Source organism: Varroa destructor, unplaced genomic scaffold (genome assembly GCF_002443255.2).
Source record: "Varroa destructor unplaced genomic scaffold, Vdes_3.0 BEIS01000002.1, whole genome shotgun sequence".
NCBI lineage: Eukaryota > Metazoa > Arthropoda > Arachnida > Mesostigmata > Varroidae > Varroa > Varroa destructor.
The window spans coordinates 44,176,364-44,204,288 of record NW_019211455.1 but is presented as its reverse complement, the minus strand read 5'-3'; the positions used below and the strand labels follow the sequence as shown (position 1 = coordinate 44,204,288).

The window sequence follows — 27,925 nt, the reverse complement described above, 5'->3', positions numbered from 1 at the left end:
GGTGGTTGTATAGAAGGGGCTAGACATTGTTGCTATGGCGGTGCTGAATTAAAGATGAGCATTGTCTGATACTGACTCTGTCTGATGTGCGAGATGTAAATCGATGCCCACCATTCAGGTAAGTGCATAGGGTTGGGACACAGAGAAATTAGATTAGAGCTTATATATTGAACAATTTATGTGAGATAAAATGAATAGGGTATTGGTACTGTCGGCACAGTCGTGGAATGAAAGCTACTCTATTTTGAAATTGAGTGCGTCAGTGTGTATAGGTGCCCGGTGAATGGAATCTATGTAGGTATTTACGCACACGCAGCAACCCCCGACCATCTGCAATCGGGTAGCAAGTTGGTATCATTCATCATCATCAAAAGAAAGTTAAATGGGTTACAAGTGATTTCTGTTATAGATAGAAGATATGACTGTTTCATATAGGGATAGGTATCGATAGATAATGATCATTAGAAAGCGGACTCGTTATTCAGTGTGAAGTTCTGAAGGGCTGTTTTCATAGTGATACTGGTTGTCCTTTTAGGCCTATTCTTGTGTCACGCAGTTTCGGCGGAAGGTAACAGAATTGTAATTGCCGAGTGATTTGGGTGGGATTTTTTTACGAGCCAAGTAGTAACAAAAAAAAACTTCATTCTTAGATTTTTTCTTACATAACCCACTTACTTGAACTTTTTTTAATTACATTTCATGTATAACTTAAAGGTGAACTTAAATCAAAAGTTATGCAAACTTAATTAGCCGTTTCATATGTTTACAGTGAATTTCAAACAAAGCTCGGATCTGCAAATGTCCTTGGGTCAAAATGGGGTTCTCTCTTGTGTGCCTTTTTCACGGAGCGCAAAATTATATTAGCATATATAGACAGTAAGTGTTTTGGCAGTTTGAGCTTGTTCGTTGAATGTCTATCAAAGTAGCAGGAGTAACTAATTAGTTTATTTCAAATTGTCAAAAAACTTTTCCCCATCTTTATGATTCCTATTCGTGACATGATCAGATATTAATGAGTGATATATCAGTACACATTACTTTTAAACGAGATCTTATTATCTGCACGTCTCGTTCAATACGATTTATGTTGAAGAGCATCCTCCGGTTAATTATCATAGACGTCAACAATTATACATACGCACTAAAGCATGCTGGCTTCTTACACCTGGGCGGAATCATTGCCGTCGTCCGAAAATCACGTAGCGAGCCAGCCCACGCTTTTCGTTGGGTCGGACCCAGTCCCGCCGAGGCAGGGGGTTGCCTTGTCTTTGGCTTTCTTAAGCGATTAATCAATATAAGCAACTTAAATTGTTAGAACACAACGACGTTTGGCAAGCAGATGGAGCGCACTTGTTCCTGTTAACTGTTATGCTGACAAGAGCCTGCTAACTCGGGCAACGTTACTCGCATTTTTCATTGTTTAAGATAGTGACATGAGTGTAGATGGGGAAAGTTGGGCCTATGCGAAATGACGCTGAATGCGCTCACGAAATTTGGGCGCTAGTATCTATTAAAGTGCGCGAGAGCTTATACTGATGATATTCTTGGATAGACAGAGTACCCAGTACAGCCGATCCAAGGAGCAGGCGAACGCGTACGCCAATAGAAATTTGATCTAAATGCTTTTGCTGCTGCTATTGTGTCTAAATGAAAGATTTAGTAATGTAATTCCACTTCGATTTTGTGCAGTGTGAGTTGAGGGAAATCCTGCAACTTAATTAAAATTAAGTTGGTTTTTCATTTGTTCAGGCTCTTTTGTGCCTAGAAACCCTTGATCACAGTCGCTCAGCGTAGGTTACTATAGCTATCACTACTTGCAAGGCCTTGTGTTAACGCTACGCCATCTAAGTAACGAAGTCGTAGTATTTCCAGAACTACTTTGTTTTCGTGTGTCTCATCGACTTGTCCAATACAAAGCTGTACCCGACATAAAATGTATATGTATTACCATTTTTTACTTTGATTTGGACAGCTTTCAAAGGAAGTCGAAGAATACCCAAATCAAATTAGACTCTTTGCAAACTAACAGCCCAGTGTCTGCTCCATATTCTCTACAAAGGAAAGCATACTTCAAACGTTTTGCAGAAGAAGCCTTGTTCTCTGGTCGCTATAAGTCCTCATTGCGTAACGGTGTATAAACCGTTACCTTCAATACTGCTTGATACTCTACTTTTTACAAAAAAGCTCAGTTTAAATAAAATGGTATTTTTTTCAGGTTGCGAGCAGTCTATTAGAAGAATGTTCCATTGAGCCCGATACGATAACTTGAAAAGTGTCCGATTTGATTAAAAAACCGCCCGATATGGTTTCAAAAATTCTAAATGAGTTATTTTGAAACATATCCAATCTATTTCTTAAATTTGCCCGCGCGCTTTGATCCGAAAAGTTTTCGATGATCTGCTTCGACTGATTTGATTTTTCAAAATTTCCCGCGCGATTTTCTTTCAATAGCCTACGTTTGCTTCCGAAACGTACACGATTTGACTAAAAGGAGGTCCGGTTTAATGCAGAAATCTTACATGACAGTAAAAAAGCTAATCTGTCTTTTACATCCACCCACAATTACCCTTACCATTGTTGCTCTCACTTTGATTCGTTTCGATTCAGACCGTTTTGCAAGCATGCGCCAATGATAATTCGATAAGCTCCGTTTTATCGTTTTCGATAGTACTTCATCGTCGTAAATGAAAATTAATATCGTTTGGTGTTCGATACTTTCGCCCTTTGCCTATATATAGCCGATGTAGGCTAGTTTAGTTGTGTGTTATTGCACAACAACGTTCCGATCACGAAAACAAGCTAACTAAAGGCGAAGCACCGCGTCAATTCCTAGGGGCGATTCTTCGGTGCTAACTTCACCCTGACGTCGGACGGGACCTAGCGGCCGGCTTTGCATGTTTTGTCTAGAGCTTTGCAATTTTCTCGCAAAGTGCATGCCTTCGATTATCTCGATGGTCATTTGCCTTCATCATAACAGTCTGTTTTTGAATAGATTGATACTGTGAGCTACAATTGAATCTATTCCTTTTGATTATATCTGTTGATCTATATCGTTGCTTAGTTATAACACGTACTAAGTGAACTATAGCGGAGCTACAAGGGATGTCCAAATATGCAAGTATAACAGTGCGAAGGAAAGCGTTTAACAGCGGCTAGAGCAGAATGAAACATATTTTTAAAAGGTACGCAAAATTATTGTATCCTATACATACTCAAGGAAAAACCTCCGTCGTAAGTAAACGCTTTTTTTTGTCTAGTTATAAAATGACTGATTCAGAATGAAGCAAAAAAAAGCAGGCAAAAGTAGTCGAAGTGCGAGAGTAGCACAAACAATCTAAATTTTGCGAAAATAACATAAAACTAACGTAATACGTAGATAATACCAACTCAAGTAAGCCAAATGAAGAACAGTCCCTCTTGTTCTGTGGGTTAGGATAACCATAGCCCCGTCGACCGATTATCCAGTAGCTTTTTTTTTTTACTTATTTTAAACTAGGTAAAAAGGGGTCGATGGAGTAAATGCAGGGTGGTAAATTCAACCAAACAATATTGATTCCATTCTCAAATAGCGATATTTCAAGGTGGAACACAAAACTATAAGTCATTTAACTCAGTACGTAATAAATGAAACATATTTTGAAATAAATTAAACAAGTGCTGCCTTTTTAGACCGTCAATGTGGGACCTAGAAAATATATTTTTTACCTATCTCTTTCACCTGGAATTTTATCTGATATCTCGGATAGTCAGTATTTTGTTCTTGTAGTGCGGCTTTTGAGGCTTGCAATATTCACCTTCGTGTGCTTCTATCCCAGCCATTCTCTGTCATTATGTGATTGCTTCAGTGCATTGTAAGGCCATGGATCACTAACCTAGTTGCTCTTGCTTCCGTCGTAATACCACACGCATCGCATCGTCCTAGGGGTGCATCTCATTTGAAAAAAAGGCCCTATATTTACGGACTTCTGCAAATCTTTGTTGCGCTATTGGGAGCAGCATTTCGCCGTCACAGGTTGTGACTGTTGCAAAGTGTTTCCTTGACTTTCTTGCCTTAGCCTCGTTGCACCTTTGCAGAAGCAAAGCCTCCATGTCCTGGGCGGCTATAGTCTTTTTGGTTGTTTCGGTTTCTTGAAGTCACGAAACAGTTCGCCCGAACTATTTTCTTACTTTGACACGGATGGGCTTTCGTCGACAGCATTACTATTAAAAACCTTGTGCAAGGCCCCTCGTTTGCAGGCGACAACACATCGTAAGCAGGGTCGCTTGGGGCGCCTGGGGTTCTGGGAGTTTTGTGTTACCAAAAGCAGGTATTGACACTATTCGCTGTGCGAGCCATATTTTTTCGCTGCTTGCTTAACGGGAATATTTTCCAAAATGTGAACGGTGCCACGTTGTTGACAGCGGATAGCTGTGGAGAAGGTGATGCGCTATGGTGCGATCCAAATCTAGGGCGGTAAAGTCTGTCGACAGGGCGTATCGTTGCAAAAATCACGAGAAGGAGCAGAGTTCGAAAACGAATGAGAGGAACCGAAAGAGAAATTCACAGAAGCATGTGGCTTGCACAGAACAGAATCGAATAGAACAGGTAATGGGGAATTTTAGGGGGGGTAACAATATTATGGAAACAGTTCACGTAAAGAAGTGCTGCTCGATTTGGATGGATTTTTGGCGCAATAAATAGGAGCAAATAACTAAAATGTAATAAGTAAGCAGATTGCTCATTTGACGAGTGACAAAACGATTCTTGGCAGTTTGAGATTTCCGCTTTTGTCTATTGTGTTTGTGTTTATAATGTTGTTTTCAGGACCTTCATGATCTGTTTAGTTGTAATAGCGCAGACTGGTCTCAAGCCAACATTTTGAGACATTTGGTATAAGCCAGGATAACTTGTGCGTGAAGATGCGTGACCATCAAACTTGAACAAATCTATGGGAGCGAATCTGTCAGTGTACCAGTTTTTTACACCAACTGAATAGTGAGTAAAGTCCTTAAAAAGCTAGCGTTTATTGAGTGAATATAGACTGAAACATAAATTATAATTTAAAAAATAACAGGCCAGAGTTTTGTCTAAATAAAATGAATATCAATTTGTTTCGACACAATTTTTACCGAGATCGTAATTTTAACATAAAATACTCACACTGGAAGCGTTTTTTTGGCAGTTTTGTTCCTTTCGTTTCGGAGCTTATAGTCGAGTATCAGTCCATCAAAATTATTATCTACTTATCTGTAAACAACGGTACAACGATTTGCGAATCCATCTACTCGATAAAATGAAAATATTCTACAAAATTTTACACGATAAAGTAGATGTATATCTTGTCTCCATAGTCTTTAACTTATTCCTTCAGTTAAGGCATCCCATGGCCTCGAATCGAAAATCGTTTACATCAGCTGAAATAGACAAACCTGATAAAATTTGTTTAGGTAAATCAAGATGTTCTTCTTTTTTCTCGTTCGACGTCCATTGTGCCGCAGTATTTTAGCTAGCTCGCCTTAATTTTAATTCACTTGTTTCTTGCCTTGTTTTCCCATAACATGTAATAGATGCAATCAGTATCTCTCTGTTTAGCTTATTCGCCGTTGCATACACTTCCTTCACTATCTCGCATTCATCTGTCTTCTTACCTTTTTTCCGTTTTGATATATATAATAAGGCAAAACTTTTTGAATACGTTGAAAAAGCGTCCTTTTACAGGTTTTTCTGCATGTTGTAGGAAAAGTTCTTCTATGACAGCTCAAAAAAAGCGCGATGAGTGTAAAAGGCTTTCTTTAAAATTGTCAAAAGCTTTTACTACACCCTGTATGTATCTATAATCCCTTTCTCTCTCTCTTTCTTTTTTTTTTTACTTATTTCAACTATTTCCTGTCCAAATAAACATAGCGATCACAACCAGCCAGCGCTACAAATTACAGGAAGGGACACACAGTGTTTTGTGTAACCGGGAACGTCGACGCGGCTCGCCAATTCGTTCACGTCATTTTCATATCACAGTTCGATCGCTCTCTTGTGGTTTAACACCAAAAGGTATCGTGTCTCGTTCGCACTTTGCCTCGACTTCTTCAACGTCGACAACTTGTAGACTGGCGTCTTTGATGGGAGCTGGGTAATATCCTCGACGCCTGCGAGCGTTTGATTCTGTTTCAGCGTCTGCCCCATTTTGCCTCTTTTAGGTGTGTACACTTGCTTGTATTCCCGCATAGTGACACGCTCAGCCGCAACTTTTGTCTATCTGCCCACAGGAATCCTGTGTTACTTTTAGCTATCGTTCCGCGGTAGCTACAGTCGGGTCGTGTTTCTCACGCACAAAGTGTAAAGGATACCCTGTGTTCTGTTCAAGATCTCAAACTGTTGTTGCCGTTGCTATTTCCAGTCACGCTAGTGGCTGGGTGCATTCAGGAACGTCAAGCAGGGGGGCTACGGAGGTGGTTGGGAAAAAGTATTGCGGTAATTGCTTTCCCTTAATGGTTTGCTAGTATTAACATGGCTTAGCACCTTTGACAGACGCGATATGATCAAACTAAGGAAACAATGAACAAGACACATGAGATTAGATATGGAAAAGTCACTGTGGTGGTGATTACTGAACTCAGGCACGCGGAATGGTCTACATGTGATCCCTGGTGTAGATACAATTCGTTTTGTTATAGAAGCCAGCCGTGCCTAGCAATGATGGACGCAAAGCTCGAAACATTTATGTAGGACAAGAGATACATATATATCTATTAAAAACTTCATTCTCTCACATAGGAATCCTGTTGTATAAGCAGCGCCATTATATGGCTAGTTTTGTAGAATATCGTACACTGCATATTAAATCGAAATAGCTTCAAAAAGTACTCGTTAATTACCATAGTAAGGTTTTATGTTGACCATTTCTCGCGTAAATCCTAATTATGGCAAAAAGACATACTGGTACATTGCGGCCGTGGTCGGCTGATGCTCGTTTCGGTCATTCTATGCGTTCGCTTGGCCGAGTCTAATTATAACACTGCTGATGCTATTCGATATAGAGCAACTTCCAATATGCCATAGTAGTAAAAAATGCCGTAAAGCCAATTTGCCCGAAACGAAAGGCTCCTTTGACAGCAGGGCTGGTCGCAAACCGGCCTTGTATTCTTTCTTCCACTACAAGCGAAACTACAAAAGTAACAGGAATTCAACGACTATCTACTGTATAGCTAATATAAAAGTGCTTTCCTCCAGCCTGACGACCCCTATTAGCTTGTTTAACGCTATTTCTACGAATCCGTCCCTAAAAGAAGCAGAATGGAAGCGAGGCCCAGAACTACATCAAAATAAGAATAACTATGGTGAAGGCACGTATCAGCGACAGAAGATACATCAATATACGGCAAAAAATCAATTTGTCAATTGTTGCTACTTCGTCGACAAAAAGTATTTCATCGATATTCGCTTTGAAAAAAATAAAACGACTTATAGGATAGAAAATTAAGTGATATTCTATTTCGGTCTCTAGTGTCCTTTCGCTGCCTGGCATGACCACAAACCCAGTTGTTCCATTTGCGTGTTCATTCTAAAAGTCAATCAATTAAACAATAACTGTTTAAGATACTTACGGATGTGCCGTTCCTGTTACCGAGAAGTTGAATATTACGGCAAGAGGCCGGCAAAGACTGATTATACCTTCTACGATATTTTTCCTATATGGTAGCTTTCCACTGCCCAACATTCGGAAAAAAAGATTTACAGAACTGGTGTGTTCTTTCTGTCGTTACTTATTCCATTTTTTTTCTTGTTTGCAAGAAATCTGTCTGGAACGGATACGTCCCGCCATATTCGAAGCTGTACTCAATCAAAGTATTCAGGTGACGTCGAAAATTGCCTGCTCTTTAGATGATCGATTAACCCAGCGATCATTGTCGCCGGGAGCTGCGATGAATCAAAAGATCGTTACCGTTTTCACAGTTGAGATACTCTTCTTCAAGAGTCAACGATGAATGTTATAGAGGTGGTTATAGCCGGTACATCCTCGCCATTTTCGAACACAACCCACTACCTACAATAACCTACCATGCAGACGGGAACAAAGCATTTCCGAGCACCTGAGATGTCTATTTGTAAGCGCATTTTAATACATCCATATGTATTAGGTGTTAACAGGGTTTCTGTGCATTGCTTCGATGTCTTTTCGCTGTTCACCTTTTTATTTGTGCCGTATTGAATCATCTTGCAATCTAAGACTTACCTTGGTACCCCTTATCCTTTTCGTTTATTGGCTCCGTTCTCTAATATGCGCCGCTATATTTTTTTGTCCATACTATTCAGTGGTACCCGGCTATGCCATGTCGTTCTTTCGAAGGAGTTTTCGGCTGTTGAGATGTCCAGCTGATTTTTCCGATTCTACAGACCAGACAGCTTTTTTTCTGTCCACAACCGTGTCAACCTTTCGTCTGTGCGCCGTCAACATTTTTCAGTGCCTCCAACCCACTCGGAACATGATCGTGTGCTTGGCGACACTTTGAACTTAACGACACTTCGCTGACGTCCATATCGAATCGATCAAAGCTTCAGCGCTTCGTGAGGTTTTCAACGTAGTTGTAGCAGAATCGGTCTTTCAGATAAACGAAAAAGAGAGAGAAATGTTATCAAGCAACAAGGCAACAGTAACAATAAGAGGCACAAAAAGCTCGCACCTCCAGCAGACGTGATCCTTTCAGCGGGTGGAGATCTGGAGGTTCGTTTTCCCCATTTCGATGACATCATCGCTGGTCTTCTTTAAGTCTGAGGTATCGAAGATAGCGATTTTGTAATAATCATAATTGCATTTGCTTGTACGTGACAAGTATTACATATTACCAATGCTTGTAAAAGGTCTACTCAATCTTTCCTTTTGGATTTTCCGATTTTTTTCGCTATACCTTCAAGACACAGTTTATTCAAAATCCGAGACGTCGGCGCGCTATTACTATTGTGACGGTCAAAAATCGCTTTCTTGATCAAGGCGCCACAACGCATCGATGATGAAAGACTATCGACAATTCATAGTCGACATCTGTCTACTTGGGAGGGTTCTACGAGCTCGGGTAAGTCCTCGGCGCGAAAAAGCCGCTATAGGCGCAGCACTTGTCGCGAACCCGTTCTACAAGAGGAATGGTCCGACGTTGAAAAATACGGACTGTTACCGTTCTATTATCGCCATCGGTGAATAAAGTTGATCGGTTCCTGGATAGCGGAAGGCTGACAAAATCGTATTTCAACAGGCAATGAAAGAACATCCGTTACAGAATCTAGCTGATTCCGTTCAACAGAAGCCAACAGGCACCTGTTGGCCATTAGCATATTATTTAAAAGCGTATGTAATTAAAAATATATTATAGTGTCATTATTAGTTTACTCGTTATTAATGAAAATCTTTTGAGGCACTAGAACGTTTCCCGTATGCTATGATACAAAGCGGGCTAGTTATTGGACGTGACAGTATAACGTATCACATCTTATTTATGTTAATAGCTGGCCGTTTGGAAGAAACTTCGCCGACGACACTACCTTGAAACTTGAACACAAAACTTAAAGTATCTATTTTATAACATAGTGTGCGTGTTGCTGGCTTTACAGAAGAACTCAAGCGCTGCCCGTAATAAGCAACAACAATAGGAACAAAGGAATAGATTATTGATAATTGCTCAGACACATTTCTACCTAAATAACAAATGTTCGCTTTATTTTTTAAAAATATACCATAGATACACGAACAATGTATGAAGGGTTGTGAGACAAAAGATATAACCATTAACCGTAAATTATAAGAAAATAATTACATAAGGAAACGTGTCGTTTAGAAATGTGCATGTCAGTCATATAGTATAGGCGAAATACGTGTGCAAAGTTCCAAGTGAGTAAAAAGAAGTAATTTTACTATGACTAGGAATCAAAATATATTACATATGTATACAACTCTCCCAACACGGAAAGCTCCGCTACTTTTATAACCGATTCGGTCTCGTTTCCTTCATCATCTGTAATCCAATATGTATTTTTCTATTACGTCCTCGATTTTGCGTTCGTCTAGGTATTGTACACCTTTTACTAGAAATTATAATGGATATTTCAAGCTTTTGGATACCTAAGCGATGGTTAAGACTCTGAACAGAGAGGTCAGAGAAAACAAAATCAAACCGAATTAACAGCTGATAATTTCGACTCACAGCACTCCCTAATTGTCCTTGTTTATTAGTCGGTAAAGCGGATTAGTCCGAAGTAATTACCACGGAACAAGTTATGCTCGAAGCAAGCCTTCACCGTCTTTTCGAAAATTATTGAAGTACAACCTAAATCTCAATTATATTAAGTGTAAATTATCAATCCTTAGAATCACATATCGGCCCTTCAATGTATCGTATACCTGAGGTAGACCGTTGCAAACCCCTCGCTTTTATTCAACTACCTCGTAGAAGTGGATTCTCGTCAGGTCGCTGGGTTTGTCCGTTCTTGTAAGGCATCGTTTTTGCTTGTAGTGTTTCTACAGTCATGTCGCGGTTTCGAAACAACTTTTCCATATTACCATGCAGGTTGTAGTGTAAAATGCCCATTGTTAACGAAGGTATTGATGAGGCCTAGTTCCCCAACTTTGGTTAACCAAATCAACAGGGCGATTACTGAGAATGATGCTGAAAACACCTACTGTCACACGGACGCAGCGACGATCACCCTTTCGCCCTGTTTGCAGCCACTGCCTTAGTCGCTCTTCTACTGACTTAAGTTCTGATGCAGTCACCTTTTCGCAATCCTGCATACAGAGCTATATTCTGGACCTTCCAGAAACCATCTATTACGTGAGAAGAAGCCATTACGAATTCCGAGATGACTACAGTGTACGACCGAAGAGTTGTATCGGCAGTCACCGTGAAGCAATACCAGTGTCACACCCGAACGCAGCTGCTCTTCAAGCTACGAGATCCTGCAACGACAGAGTTTCTTCGTTCTGTCTATTAATTTTCATGCTCCCGACCTAGGAATCCTACAAAACGTTACAAACGCACCTTCTCCCGAAATACTACCGAGGCCATAACCAAGCTAGGACCGCGTAGGTTTTTCAGTTTAGACAGCTTTCCTGTCATGCCGAAGTCGATCGGTCAGACTCAACCAGATCCGCGTGCTCCAATTAAACAAGTATAGAGGTTCTATCGAAAGAGTTGGGCAACGTACGGGATGGAGTAAAGGTATCGGTTTTGTAGCTAGTTGCAGTCGATCGCACGATATTTATATAAAAGTATCCTAAGGACTATCAGCATTGAACTAGAGGACAGAGCAGACGTCCAACCTTATAGTTACCTCTGTATCTTTGCACAAAGATTGAGGCCAATTTAACATCCGCCAGTAGCTACAGAAAATTCGTTATGGTATGAATGTATTGTTGAGCTCGACAAAAACCGTTTCAGCTAATCAAAGGCCATGGCTCTAGCTAATAATCTCTACCACTTTGGGATTCAACACTTAACAAAGCCAGAATGAAGACCTAAGCTCTGAGCACGAATTTGAAGAAAGGGTATTGTACGACATGCTGATGACAGTGGGCAGTAGGGGATCGGCCGCGCCCACTCTGATCTTTAGACAGAAGGAGCTAGAAGGATTGTCGCAATTTTCTGGACTGTGTAAATCCTACGGTTTGATGTTGATGTGCTAATTGCTGAGTTGGATATAGCTGGCTACAACAACAGGAGGCGCGAAGCCACACCATTGAGACACGAGGGTCGTGACGCTCAGCAACGGCTTGAGAATTCGTGTAAGAAATAGTAATAATCGTACCTGCAATGCATGCACGTTTGCTCATTATATGAATTGAATTACCACGTTGTGGAAGCTGCTTGTACTGAAGTATATGACAGCTCCCTGTGGCATTGGTGCCCTATGTGGGTTTTGCACGCTCGATCAATCCTCCCTTCGAATCATGTCGATCATCTAGTTGACTCGCGCTTACTCTGCCTTTAGCCCAGCGAACTTGTCAGAGATACATAGATTTGCTTTACTGATAGTAGCACTCGGTAAGTACACGGAGAAATTTCATCGTCAGGTTTGGACAGCATTTAACAACCATTGTGCAAGGAAAAAAACTGAATCAATCCTTGTAAGGGGGCCGTCGAAAAAATTCTGACAGAACCTCGAAATTGAGAAACTGAAGATGACGTTGGCCGAAATATACCGTACAGCAGAATTGCACGTGTAACTCTACATATAGACCAAGTTAAAGGCATGACATTTTTGTGTATGACAGGTCGCCATATTCCATTTTGTAGTTCCATAGTAATAATGTAGATTATTGGCGATGCGCTCTGTGTATTATTCCATGTGCGTCCTATGAGACCTTGACTGATACCTGACGTAAACCTACAAAACTTAGTTTATATTCATTAATCCCACTGTTATAATATTAGAAATTTATTATGTTTCATGGATGCGTGTTATATTGTCGATGAATGTTGTTTAGAAAGATAATAAATATCATTTTACACATTCAGATATCACTGTTCCCATTGTTCTACACTGCCAGTACACGAACCCAGTTGGAAGCGTACCATATCTTTACGGAGGCAGTCAATTTCCTAATTGCGACGTTTTTCTCGTTCGATTGTGTTTTCCAAGAACACAATAGCCGTTGGACGCTGCGTAGCGTCATTCCCTGTCCGAAGCAAAAAAGTTCTTGCAATTGCACAAGTTCTGCATTCTCGTTACGCCTCTAGACCAAACTTTAAACAATGGCTAGTTTCTTGGTAAGATCGCAAAAAGCCGACATGGGAGATAGGTTACACAGAGTTAGCCAGAGGTTCGCTCTAAAACTACGGTTCTTCAAGAAAATTAGGCTTCACACGTCGTCGGTCCTGAAGTGACTATCGCGTTCTATTCAGTTAAGTAATGCTCAACTTCTGCGTTCAGCCGCGCCACAATCTCTCGAAAACAACTAACGTCGTCTGCCGGCTTTGGTTGCGATCGTTCCGTACTAACCGATGCTAAACAACTGGCGTCCCGCAATCCTCGAAACTTGCCAATATTTCGATTGAAATTGGCACCCCCCAAATTCGACACCCCTGGGGGTGCGATAAAGAAAGAGACGGAACCAGAGCAGCGTCCAATATAGGCTTCAGATCTAGACGTTTTAGTCAGGCAGTTAGCGTAATCTACGTTCCTTTCTGGTTTATCCGCCCTGCGATGTGAAAACTAACCAGATTCAAACAGATAACACTTCTCCGAGCCTTGGAGTTTTTTTTACAGCTCTCGTCGTCGCCTTGAGACCCATTTTTCTGAACTCTTCCCTTCCCTACGTTATTGTTCTCCGATATTATTTCGATATTGTTGTTTGTCTATTAACTGAAGTACTTGATCGACATGGATGTGCCGCTCACGTGGACTCGCACGCGCAGGAACTCATATGCGTACCTCTAGAATCATTCGCCAGCGAACTCTGATCGAGCCAATGAACGCTTTTGTTGCTGCTTTTCTCGTCGTCTAGGTTATTGTCATTAGTTTGCATTGTGCTATGTATCTCTTACTAACCCCCATGGCGAATCGGAACGGCGATAGCTCCCCTGGGTGCTTTCTGACTGGTATTCGGGTCGAAATCTATCACGTTCAAATGTAGGTGAACGTCTTTATTGAACATCTTTTTAGTGGAATAATTAGACACAAGTGCATTTATTGTTTCTCGTCACTCGTTATTTAGCTCTGAATGTTTACGGTCGCCTGTGTTCGTTTCCCGACCTCGGAACTGACGCGACTTCAGCGCTGTGATATTGATAAAATAACGTTTTCTGTCGTGTTAAGCCGTTTCGTATAACGTACTATTGGGAACAAACGCTAATAGTTCCTGAGACGACGTAAGTTCTATACGGCGGTGACAGCTTGACTATCCTACTGGAAAAATGCTTTTAGTCCTTTGATTTATCTGGCGGTTGGCACATAGCCTGAAAGCTACTGTTTAATGTACATATCTCTATTTAGCTCATTCCCATATTTCAATGTGAATGTACATCAGTCATGTGCATGTTCGTGTGTTGAACACAAAAGTGAAGGGCAAGTCGCCTTTCAATGAGAGCTATGACGCTCTGATATTCGAGGTGCTAGTAAATGCTCGTCGATGTCGATGACTGGTTTGAACGGAGGCTGGACGATAGCAGAGTCAATCAAGTGACTGCGTCCTGAAAATCACTGGCCGATGGGGCGTAAACACATCAAGTACCTTATTTCGGTGTCTTAACCTTAGGGCCGTTACCGTCATTAGACCTATAAGTCTAAGCTAATTCATATTGTGGCGTATTTTTTGCGCACTAGTAGATTTATTTAGAGATCATTTTGTCAGCAGAAGGGAAAGACATTATAGAACGCCTCGTGGCGCTGGTAGGGTGTAAGTTATTAACAGAATACGTTGATACGTATTGATAATGAATGGTGATTACGTCATAGAACATATTGACTGTGGATAGGGGTAGACGTGTTCCATTCATACCATCTCGTAGTGGTTAAAGAATTGGCTAAGCTAGCTTGGCGATGCGTAACTCGGTTGCCGAAGAGCTGCTACCTGACCCTTTACTTAGGCAAATATACAATGATCTGCTCTTGTTAAAAAATTAGCGTTCGAACCAAAAAAATGACTTTGCTAAAAGGTAACCAGTTACCTCTTTACCTAATATACTTAAAATTAAATTCTTTTTTAAATTAAAATTTAAATTAAAATTAAATAAAGATTAAATCTATAGCTAGATGAAGCTAGATTTTCGTACATACAGTGTTTTATGAGTTATAAAAATACGTTTCGAAGAGATGTTCCTATGCAGATTGTACGTACAAGATAACCAAGTTTTAGTGCAAACGCGTTCGTTGACCCTAGTAACCATTATTAGTTAGTTCTATAGAAATTTTCTATTACGAAGGGTGCATGCCTATAGACCAGTCATCAGTTAGTGCTTGGTAGTGTTTTCGGTTTCCGTTAAGCAAGAGCTTCAATACACTACCTTACTAGAATGGAAAGTAAAGTTTGCTACTTTGCTACACGTACTCACGTCGACGCATGGTTGGGTATCCATCGTCTAGGCCGATTATACTAGATAAGGAAGAACAAGGCATGCTTGTTTAGTTAAACAGGAGAATAGTTTCTATGTGCCTCGCGTGTTATTTGGGTTTCTATGCAGGGCCAATCGGCCTCCAAAGTACGAACCGCACTCCGTGAACAGGATCTATGGGAGGATGCAAGACCGATAGTGGGGAATTCAAAGGCGTCCGTTCCAGAGAAAACTCGGAAGCAGCGTTGATGGCGCCGACGAGCCTCGGCAAACCTTTGTGAACCAAAGCGGTCTTTTGACTCTCACCCAATCCGCCCTGAAGGATCGTGAAACAAACTGTTACTACGATGAGAAGTAAAGACCACACGCTGCCCGAAGAATCTTTCTTTTATTCGCCCGCTACTGCTTCTGCATCTATTTACGCTAGTGGTGACGTTGCTGCTGCTGTTTCATTGCGTTCAACTCCACCCGACGCAGGAAAGTGCGCCTGAATTCCGCAGCGCTAGAAGTAGCCCGCAGACTTTTCTGACGACGGTGCCACGGCTGCGCGTCTCTTTTTGCCTGCTGACCGATCGCGTATTATCTCGTCTTATGGGAATGCGGCGCGATGTCCAAAGACTATGTCGTGTGCGAAGCGGGAAACGGAAGAGGTGGAAAGAAAAAGAAAAGCTCGGGCGCGTCCCCGCCGAGAAAGAAGCGACGAAGAAATGATGGTTCTTTTCTCTGCCTCAGCCGGGGTCAGAGCAAGTCCTGCCTTTTCCGTTGGTGGAACAGCAGGATCACACTCAGTGGCTGACACTCGCTCATTCACAAAGGAGTACACAGTGTTGCCTGATAGAAGAAAGAAAAGTGAAGTAGGGATGCACTACTGAAATCTTCACAGCCGTTGTAACCTTTGTCGACGGGGCTGTACTTCGTCGTTCTTTTATGCACGCGGCCCCATAGTCTAGTGGTGGTCTGCTGGGAACAGCACCGACGGCGTCTGCCGCCTGCCTTCACCTCTTTTCTCTGATTTGATCTGGGAGCTACGTGGGCCACGTTGCGTTGAGCGTCTTCAAGCAGCATCGGCTTCCTACTGCCTGAGGTAGAGCGCCTTCCCCAAGTGAACAGTCCGCCATGGCGCCCGCCTGCCCATCCATCTTGCGCTTTTCTATTAAACTTGCGCCCTATCCAGGGGCTGCGCAACGGCGATACGGTACAAGAGACATCGTACGCATCTACATTGCCTCTAGTATCTCACTTCTTTTTCGCCCTTCGTTGCACCGTTGTGTCCTCCCCCTATAACTTCCTGCCGCTGAGTAGGACGACTGTTCCAAGTTACTAGACCAACCAGGGCAGTACTTGCAGCGTTTATACTCTTGCACTCTGCGGCGCTGCATCCCTGGTACGGCGGCTTGCAACTACCCTATACCCCTAAAATCTTCGAGTCTTAGTAAAACCACCCCTCCAAAAATATCCCCTAGACAGCACACTCCCCTACTATTCTTTTTGGTGAAACAACCCTGCAACTCTCCCTAATACCATCATGCTAAGGACTAGCCTGCTGGTTGCTTCATACTTTGGCAAATACAACACGGACAATGCTACCGTTGTTCCTTCACAGGGATGTTCTGTTTGGGGGAGCTGTATCTTGGAGGTGGAGTACTATGTTTGAGAGCTCTTCATCCAGTTCTTCTGATACTTTCCCTGTGTTGTTAGTCTTGCAGACTTTTACATGCTACTATGAAACTTGTGAGAAATGGGGAGAGGCAAAGGGCTACATTAGGCTTGCTGTTGCGATGGTGCTCCTTTTCTGTCGCGCAATACGCGTTCTTGCCGTCACCTTTTCCTCATTGCGGCTTGCTGCGCAAAGACACGCGTCTCTATAGCGTTCCCATCGTGAGTATCACACTAGCCTTATACTAATCTACTATCCGATGTATGGCAGTAGAAAGGAGGCATAAGGATAGAGAACTGGGTCTCGAATGTGTATACTTGAAGTACCAGTGATGACGAGTTAAAACGCGAGAGAAGCGTCGGTCAATGGGCTAGCACATAGTGCTGGCTCTACAGCATCCCAGTTGGAATCCGTAAAAGATCCTTCTACAAGACTTCTCTGTGTATACGGGGGTTCATGCGTCCGGTTGGCGTTGCAGAAGTAGGACCTTCTTCTCTGTCCTGCCGAAGGCTGCCAAGGGGTCTAGTGGTGTCGAGCGGGTCCTATTGCTCCATGTTGTAACCATAGACTGGCTGGCGGGCTGAGTAAGATCCATTGGCGATGCAATTTCCCTGCTTACCATCAGGTAAAACAGAGAATTACCAGCAAGTTCTGGCTGCAAACCATAGAAACGCGAAGCATAGCCGGGTTATGCCGCGGCCGAGGGCGATAACTCGCGCCGGTGTGCGTAATGCCTGTATGATAAGTTTCACGTGAGCGGGCGTCTGGCATGCAGGAGATCCTGCGGCGTTGGCTGATGTGAATGTGACGTGCTGGTGCTGTGAATGGTATCAGCAAAGATGAGAGGCTTTCCCTGAACGGGAATGGTACCCCAGACCTATTTCAGCGTTTGAGATTCGGACGGCTTGGGGGTGCTCTAGGTAGCTTCCGCTCCTGTCTTAGATGGCGGAGGGAAGGGGGTTCACCGAGAAGCACCTGCATGAGCGCACGTAAAGATGCATGGCACAGGAGTGCAACAGCGGGAACGTGCTGGTAGTCGAAGGGTATTGGTTTGCTGGGAGTTTGGCCATATTTGCCATTTTACTGCAAGCAATATGCAATACAAGTTTCTGCTGTTTGGATTGAAGGTGAAGAAAGAGATACTCGCAAATTTATGTGCTTGTCTATGATAAGCAGAAATGTGAGACCCACACTTTTAGTACGGTCCATCAAGCCTTAATTCATAGTATCACTCTGTACTAATATACTGTACCATACGATGTACAATTTGCACATAGGCTAAACGGGCTTAGATTAGCTAGTCACTGGAAATTACATACAAGATATATCGCAGGACAGGCGACGTAAGTTCTACTCAATTAAAAACTAAGTGCGTCTTACTTATATATTGTAGTATGCGGGTCACAGTATTTGGTTCCAGTTGGATCAGGCATTGCTACGCAAGGATCTCACACTATACAATCAACGTCTAAATCTATTCGCATCGTAAGCGCTGCATACGATTAGTATTTGTCAACAGAATTTTGATAAACTTGTCGCAAGCGTACGTCGCAGACAATTACCGACAGACTTCAAATTACACAATTATCAAACGCAAATATTTCGTCACCCGAAAGCAAACGGAGCAGCTTAAAAAACGACATAATTTATCAGATAGCTTCGATACGCTGTTATCAGCTGTATTCAATTGTACGATACGAATGTCTTTGATGAACAGGCAAGATAACGACGAGCTGTCGGTATCCATTTAATAATCGATATCTTTCAGTGCCGTAGCTTGTTGAAACAGCTTTTCGCCCTTTAATCTGCGCAGGGATCCCACATCAAAGTGAACTTTTTTTTAGCTTCAGTATCATTCTTGGTGTGTTCAGTTTAATTTAAGCAAATCTTCATGAAGAAGAATATGTGACTTAATGAGCCCCGAGTCTCCGACTAGCGGTTTCGTACAGTCTAGCTTTGCACAAAAAGCACTAAAGGGTCGAAGTGCAAAATACGCTGAAGTAATAGCAAACACCGCGCTTCTGGAAAACGTTTCTCTTTAAAAAGTAAATCGGCTCAAGGAACGCTTGCCAAATTTTGATACAACCTTTAGTTGAATCCCTACTCTAGAGCATTTCATTACTTATTGGCAGTATCAATCCTGATTCAATCGAAGAAAATTTTTCTCACTGTCACAATCGGCGTATGCTCTCTGTCGCTAATGTCAAAAACGTTAGACTTTAAACAGTTCATCCAATTCAAGGGGACAATGACATAAATTTCACTACGGCACCATAATCATAAACTTTATACTAATGCTGTATTGAACATATTTACGGAGTGAGCTGATGGTGGCATCCCGGAAAAGTTTTGCCCTAGAGACTTGCTGTCACTTTATTTTCGCAAGTTTCCATAAAATTAAGTTTTAGCGAAAATAGCAGTAAATCTCGTTAAAGAACTCAGATTTTTTTCTATCTACTGTCGTCGTTTCGTCGAAGTCGAACCGAAGTCACTGTAAACAAAATAAGAAAGGTAGCTTTTTTACTTCCTAAACAGGTCTAAATTCAGGTCAGTGCTGCCAAGGGATAGTACCGAAGCGGACAGTTAAAAGTCAGGAGCAGGAGGATTACTCTAAGAGACGCATTCAGTCCATTTAGGGGCACTACCACACTAGGCTCAAACCGAATAGGTCGTTCAAGGCATTTGACCTAAATGGAAACTCAAGTGTTGTGGGAAACCTTGAAATAGGAGCAACATAAAGATTTAGCTGTTGAATTAGTGATGTTTTTATTGGGCTTCGTTGAATTTAGTCTTTAGTTCATCATAAAACCTTATGCAGCGTTCATCTTAAAATATGGAATCAGAGTTTCTATAGTGTAATACCGAAACGATGTTTGTTCACGACAATTAAGCAGATCATTGTAATATGGTTACCTACGGGTCTATGATAAAAACATTTGTTAAGAAGTTTTAGACAGTAAACCAATGAAATTGATGCGATCTTTGCACCTCCCCAGCTCAAAACGCAATTAGCGAGTAGTTGGAAGTATTTTATTTCGAGGGATAGATTGATCAGGATCGTACACATGAACCGCTCGAAGAATCGTTGAAAGTCCCAGTTTCTGACAAGGAACCCTTTACGGAAGTTAAGTGAATAGTTATCCAAGTTTTCGTTGGAAAATATTCGTTGATACCAATAATGACATTTATTTTACTTACTGTGTACTAGCGATCTACCTACAGGCTCCCAAACGGACCATGTCGTGTAAGATATTATTGAATGACGGGTATAATTACAACAAATAAAATGCTTCCGTAAAAAGTTAATTCGATGATAAGTCAAAGTTTTATATACTTACGCGTCAAGAAGTATGTCAATTCAAGTATGTTTACTCGATCCTACTACAGTCTAGCCGTATGCTAAGTGAGCAAAGTTGAAAGTTAAAGCTGCGAGCAAAACTGCATTTAATTGGCCCGCAAAGACGGTAAGAGAAGTAACTCTCTAACACAGCTTTCATTTTTAGAACGGACTACTTAGCAGTTTGCAAAAATGCTATTTGATGCTAAGTACGTTACGATCTTCGTATATTTATGGTTCTTCCGTAGGCCGGGGAAGGCTAGAGGCGTCCAAGATAATACTGCGACACACTGTCTTAGTTATGACATTAATAAATGTGATATGAAGTAAGCTTTATCGTATCTCGATTATAGTTCGAAATCTATTGAAACATTTGTTTTTTTTCCCTTAGTTCATTCACGGTCATTTTCTTATTTCGAATTATTCAAATTCTAGTTAAACCGTTAATCATACCTAAACCAATGACGCAAATCCCATGAAAAACTAAAATTGTCTGTACGTTAAATTTCCCAAATCAAAATACTGACAATCATCCCTATGGAACAACGCGACACTGAAACATCTGAATGGTCTTCATTTGTCGATGGATGGGTTTTTGCCTTCGCTGCTCCCCATCCGGGGAGCGATACAATTACACTTATATTTATTTGTTGATACGTATTCATTTTACGATGCTTTATTCATTGTGGCAACACTGATAGCGCCGCTCGATGCACGGACGCCGCGCAAATACCACGTGAAGCCTAAATCGTTACATTCTATACCCGTTACAAGGGGTGGAACTCAACGTTTACTAAAGTCACTACCTGTGGCGCCACCTATCTGTCTATAGGCGCAACTTTGTCTCTGGTAGTAACATTTGTAGGTAGCATGCATCGTCACTCACGTATTTGTAAGCAAATTTTTCTTTAAATAAAGCTTTTACGGACGTTGTCAGTAATGTCATTTCGATCTGATCTAAGCACGTTTGCTGCGTATAAATTAATGCGCTAGGTTTCAATGATCGAAAATGATTCGTTACCCACAATTATCGTTAGAAGTTTTCATTTTACTGCGTTTCAGGCAGGTAAAAAAGCATATACAAATAAAATCGAGCTATCAAGTTTTTTCAACTTTTAAGTAGACCACTAACTCGTATTCAACTTTACTCAAATGAACAGCGCTAACAGAAGCCATAGGTGCCTCCGATGTAGTAGATCTATATTACACAAAAAGGGGCTTCTTATTATGACAAGAATGATTGTTCTGCATTCGTGTTACTCCTGTGGCACGCAAGTGTCTGCGAATAAATTTACACTCCAGCGTATTTACGCAGGGAACGAACAGTACGCGCGAACTAAGGCTGCTATTGGAAGAAGGTCCGAATATTTATCCTAACCAAAACCTTGCCAGCGTTTATATTCAGTATAGGGACGGAGCTAATTTGCGAAGGACTGATTAGGATACTTTTACCTTGCATAGCCAATGATGTTACGTTTATCTGACACTTAATGAATCCCGAACAAAAAGAAAGCTAACTTATTTAGAAAATTCGTTTTTTATTGGTACGTCCTCAGAGGTATGAAAAAATCATAAGGAAAGTGTTTCAGTCTTATCAAGAAATATCTATCGATATTTGGATATAGATATTTTGCTTTTTATCGATATCTCAAAACCGGGTTTGTGCAACTAGAATATGTTAAATACGAACGTCTCTCTGTGTATTTCTACGAAAGCTATTTTAGTAATACCGGACCGATTTGATTCCGTCGAAGCTTCGTATCCTAGGATAAAGTTAGTCATTGTTAGGCACCCTCTTACATCGGAGAATGTACACATATAGTACCGAATGACCATGGCCTAGTGATTGTTTCTACGACTCCGATAGCGCCGGTTTGTAGAAAACAATTGAACAAATTGAAAAAATAGGCAATTGACAAATACATTTACACGAAAACGCCATAAGGCCCAACATATCATACAAATTTTTCTGCGTTTATAGAACTATAAGGTTCGTAGCAAAAATTCGATTTGTTTCAATAGACACTTAGGTATAGGATACACAGCACCTCTGTAACGACCTGATTTTAATATAGTTCACCTTTTTGTGATACTGCGAAAAAACTTTCCAAAAAGTTTCCTTAGAAACTTTAAAAATGTCTATGCCAACACTTACGCGCTTTCCGAACCAGCCCGCTAGGCTGATATGGTATTATTGAAAATGCCAGCCATCCGCCGACAAAATCAAAAAGATCCAGGAATTTTAGTCAATGCTGTTCTATTTTCCAGCTACAAAGCGGCGGGTACGAGTTGTTCGATTGTTCTTTAAAAGTTTCCTGAGGTAATTTGCGTGTAACGTCGTGCACCAAATGACATATTGAGTTTTAGCAAAGCTCAGCGAACTTGGCTGAGAAAACGAGATACATAATTACGGTAGAGTGTTATTAGAATGTTAACGAGAACAAATAATTCTCTGAATAAGAGATTGATTTTATCAGGTCAATCGTACTAATAACTGCGAAGATGAAGTATATTCTTTTCGCGTACAATATAGTGAAAGGCCTGCTTGAACGCCATAGTTAAAACATAAGGGGGAGAGATATTATTTGGTCTTAACAGCTATATGAACAAGTTAACATAATTTAATTCTTTTCGCCAAGCTAGACCGATTTAACCGCGCAAAAAGTAATAGGCGGAAGTATTCTAGCCAACATTTTGTCTCTTCCTTCTCACCAGCTCTAAGATATGTCCTGTTGTATCAGGACACTCGAAAACTCGGTCAACTTTAAAAAAATTCTCGCATCAATCGACTGTTTAAGTTCGTTAAACGAAAGAATACCATACGGTCCTAACAGCAGCAATAAATGATCCGTTACAATTGCCCAGAAGACTCTTTTTTTTTTCTTAACAATTCTTAAAGTGCTTGAACGAGCGGGAGGATTTTCTCAAGGGCGATGTTTTTGAACTTGAAGTTAAAGCGATTCCAGTTCAGCGGTCGATTAAAGCATACGCTCGGGCAAACTGATTTACTGGGACTCTTCTCTGTGTCATTATTTCTGTTATAGAATGGTTTTCTCTTGTACGGCAAACTAGACTATTTTTTACTGATTTGTTTGTTACGTTATATTTTCCCTTAGTTCTAACTGCCGGCTTTGTAAGCTCTGTGACGTGGTTCTCTTCTAATGGAACCTTATGATTACATAAACTAATATATAATCTGTTTTACTAACGATAAGACCCATTTTATTCTTCTGGAATATTGTTACCCTTTTCATCCCACTCAATACCTAGGATTATCTTAGTTGAACGTTTAGGATTATCTGACGACATAAAACATGTTAGGCAGAAAAAGCTCGACAAACAAATTGGTACTGATCGTAAAGGCTTACCTTCGCTACTGCCCCTCGTCGCAACCCCTACCTCCACCTCTCCGGCTTGTTAAAGGCTCGCCTAGGCAAAAAAAGAAACCCTTCGATTCCAAATGCAATTCACCGTAACCTTTCCATCGTAAATAGGATTATTTCGTTCTCTTTTAACGCCAACTTCCTCCTCCACTAAACCAACAACAACGAAGCATAGCCAGGATACCCCTGTTTGAGTCTAGCAGTCAGTTACCTCTCTATCTAATATCGACTTTGGATTTGCCCTCTCACGGTAGAAGACAGAGAAGTGAAACGAAAAACTTTAACACAATGTTCAGTTCTACCAATCTACTACTATGATAATGAGCTCGACAGATCTCACGATTACGAACGGGACATACGAAGATCAGAATTTTCTTTTCGGTGGACCGTAGGCGGTTATCCATGGCCCAGATTAGTGTCATTGGTTATGGAAAGGTAGGTAGCCGCATAGACCCACGTCGGCGACTCGCCAGGTCCACTGGTTCAGGGCAATGGTTTTGAGCGAGAGAAAAATCACGACGCGAAGAAGGGAGAAATGCAAAGGGATGTTTTGCGACCCTTTCCTTTGAGGACGCTACGCGTTCAATGGAGAAAGAAGACGCCTATTCCGTTCCTTCTGCTCTCACTGCTGGTGGTTTGGAATGTTATTCAAACATGTCAAAACGTTGAAAGCAAACTGTAAACAGTAGCGCATGTCAAAAAGCAGTTACTTATGGTCTAAAAGGAGCCATATTAGTTGAGACGGAACCGGCGGTATAGGTAAAACGCTATGGGCCGGACCTATTTCGGAGTTTAGAAAACTTAGTAGTGCTGATTTGCGCCATTTACAATGTCTAGTCTGCTGGGGTATTGTGATACAAAGGAGACGTACTATTTGATAATATCAAGTTTATTGCTTAAAACAAACCATCGAAGTAGAGACTACGAATAAATGGGCAGTAAAGGGATCACATAAATAAATTACACGATATCTATCGTGAAGGGTATTAGTATTATACGCAGTGTTGTCGGAACTCAGCTAATGATTAATCGGGCTATATTTGGTGGTACTAACAAAATAAACTATATTCGATTAACATTGATCGCAATTTCGCAAGCGGCTAGCTCTTCTGGAATAAGGATTAAGAGAATTGGGACTTCAAAGTATACATAGGGAAAAAAAAAGGGGGTGACGTTCAGCGGGACGTCCAAGGGATAAGACGGTGCAATGCAAATTCCTTAATGGAATGTTCCCCGGAAAACGCATATCTTTGTCATGCGTCTCTTGTAGGGCGCATCACATATATCATTACATATATATATATATATATACAAAAGATGACGGCACTCATGTAAGGCGTATCCTTCTTTTATTTACTGTAGAAATTTGTAGAACGTTTTAACATATGGTTGGTTCGTTGGAGGCTGATAATGACGTATTTAGCAATACATCTGCTAACACGCAAACTCTTGATCGTCGAGCAGAGAATCACGACATATATATATATATATATATATATATATATATAGCAAAGCACATCGTGAAAAGGTCTAGTTTTGCTACATAAATGTTTGAAAATTTACGTTCGACGCGGCGTTAGGTAATATTTCACATGGCTGGCTTCCAACAGTACGATTATACCTAAGCACCTTCGAATTTATACAACTACGTATCTCTAAGCTTCGTAGGCAAACTTGTGACGCACTGAGCTATCACGAGCACGGCTTTACTGCATAGACTCTGAGAACATACGAGGAGAGAATTAACATTAACCTAAAAAAAGATCAAGACAGCGATAACACGGTACAAACAGGTTGAATTGATTACAGAAGTGGTTCTGTCAACATTTTCTGCTCTACGGCCGAAAAAACGATTGAGGTACAAATGAAGACGTAGCCGAAAAGCTGTGCTTGCTATTGTGAATCTAGTCAGATCATCAATATGTGTACAACGCTATCCTTTGTGCCTTTAGATAAACACGTGATACTAAAATGTAATCAATCGCCCTGTGGTAATAATGATCGACGATAATCACATCAACACATCTCAAGTATCCCCTAGAGGAATATAGAACGATCGTGCAACAGAAGTAACGTAGTCCAGCGAAGTAGAATGTCGCTGGATTCGCTTCTTTGGACAAGATCTGTTCGTAGCCCTAAGCTTCTATGCGCTGATCGTTTTCTTCGCGTTTTTTTTATGTGTATTCTCTACTCGTGAGAAATAATTACTCGCGATGACAGAACCGCCAGTACGGCCCAAAGAAGAGTCAGCTTCGTGTTTCTAGATACAACACAATATGTATTAACTGAAATTGTGTGTGGTCTTCAGCCACAGACCACAGTTCGGTTTCGCAAGTGGTGGACTCTATTAACATGGCATTGTGGTAACACTCTGACAGTATCTGACGACGGCTGGCGTCATGATGACCGTACGTTGAGCGTCTTCATGAAATGAGACATTTTGCGTTTGGCTGGGAAGAGTCAAACGTCCAGGGACGCAGTGAAAGATGACTACGGTTAGAGAACTCGAAAAAAGTAGTTCCTGTTCTTGAACACCCGCTAATCGGTGATTATGCAGAATGTGAATTGATAATGAAGTAACTACCACCAAACGACATCACATAAACAATATACATGGCCCTTATATAAAATTAACATAACTATTCTATTTGCGTATATGGATTAGTGTGCGAATCTTCCTGTATTCGGTACGTATACGCACTAAGATGAAACCTTTAGCATTAAATTATACATACTAATGTTATGGGGTCCAATCTGGGTTCTGATACGAAAGCGTTAGGTATCTATATATATAGACACACACACACCCACACTCAATAGAGGTACTACGCGCACATTGATATACGCAAGGAAGTTATATCGATTATAATACGTAATCAGGTTTAATTACTTAGCAAGTTTAGTTACAACAGGCAGGCCTTTTCTTGGGTCCTTCAAACCTTGTTTTAATAGTGAAGAACTGGAATAAATTTAAGTGTTTCTTTGTGCCTATCCTTTGCGTTAAGTCTACAAAGCACAAAGGCCGCTTTCTTAAATCAAAGTGAATGTCGTTTTCGTAGCGAACGAATATCTTTTCAAAGTCGTCGAATCGTTTTCTCCTAAAAATCATAGTTATGTTAGTCTATTAAGAGGTAATTTTAGCCTTTTAATGAGATAAACTGCATCAACAGAATATTACCGCCATTGTTACCTGCTGCTCCCGCTACTATCGTTAACTCCGTATGATCTCCGTTGCTGCCGCATTTCTTTAGCAGTCATTTGACGCACATCTTGTAACGGTTGTGGGTTCATATTCGAAGACTCTCAGCGGTTAGTGAGTCCGTAAGTTGGGGATCCTTAACAAACAATTGGTCGTTTTGTTACCCACAGTAAACTTTACACATGACGCAATTGTTAAGCTTTTACTTAAACATATCTATATATTATATAATATATTAATATATATGCATATGTATACGTACAGGGTAACGTGTACAAATTGCGATGTTTCTACGACTAAATTTAAATAAAAACAAATAGTTCAATGATTTTTTTTCGCCAGAAGCATCTTTCCTACAAACATCTTTAATAGCGATTATAGCTTTAATTCTGAACCTAAAATAATAGCAGGTCCTAAAAGCAGGTCAAAAGTCCCGAAAATGCAAAGGCTCAAAGGATTAAGAAAATTTAAAGGTGCAAAAAAATCTTGATCTGGGCGACCTACTTGACACCCTCTCTTTATTACATTCTGTGTTAACGACCAAGATTTATTTTAGAATAGATTTTTTTTATTTCTATTTTTAATAACATTTTGTATTACTTAAATCTGAATCCTCTTGGCTGTGCTTCGGTCTACCATATGAAAGTTCCTATTGATTTTTCAGATACCGCATGAAGACTGGCAATGACGTCGATAATTGGTTTCAGCCAAAAAAAAAGTCGTTAGTCGCGGAGGGGGTTTGTCCAGTGTTGAAAGATTGTATAATAACAAAGTTTCACTTAAATTTCAGAAACAACTATTACTGTTTGCCGCAATAAGTTTTGTTTTATTCTAGAAAGAACTGTCTTCCTTGTAGTAACAGATGTGGCCAATAAATATCTATGTGTCATGACAAACAGCACGTCAGGGTTTTTTCCTATTTGAACTCACTACCTTTTATATATATATATATATATAGAGAGAATTGTTGTACTTTAAAACCACATATCTCGAGCAACATAAGCCACGTCGGGCCGACTTTAGCGTCATTGGGTGTTAGAATCGCTGGAATATGTATATTTAAATATAAGTAAAATTTTACAAAAAAAGTCGCTATACTTTATAAGTTTGTTGCAATATAGGCACAAATTCTGTCCAGGCTCACCGAAGGATTTGTGTTGTTTACGAAAAAAAAAGATGGAAGAAAAATAGCTGAATCGTTTTCGCTCTGGAACTGTTGATGCTCATTTCACTATTCGACCAATAAAAAAAAAATATGAAATTTTCGAGGAAATTGAATAGAACTGATACGTAGCAGCAGCCATGACTGAGTAGCGGTTAGATGGCGAAAAAAT

At 40.8% G+C, this 27,925-nt stretch overlaps 1 long non-coding RNA gene across 1 annotated transcript; it reads left to right on the top strand.

Moving 5' to 3' along the window:
• On the top strand, positions 1–27,485 carry LOC147757864 (uncharacterized). The gene is made up of 3 exons (XR_015321368.1): positions 1–118; positions 4,805–4,975; positions 27,256–27,485. It is a non-coding gene; the product is annotated as an uncharacterized LOC147757864 (long non-coding RNA).
• Positions 27,486–27,925: the final 440 nt, after the last annotated feature.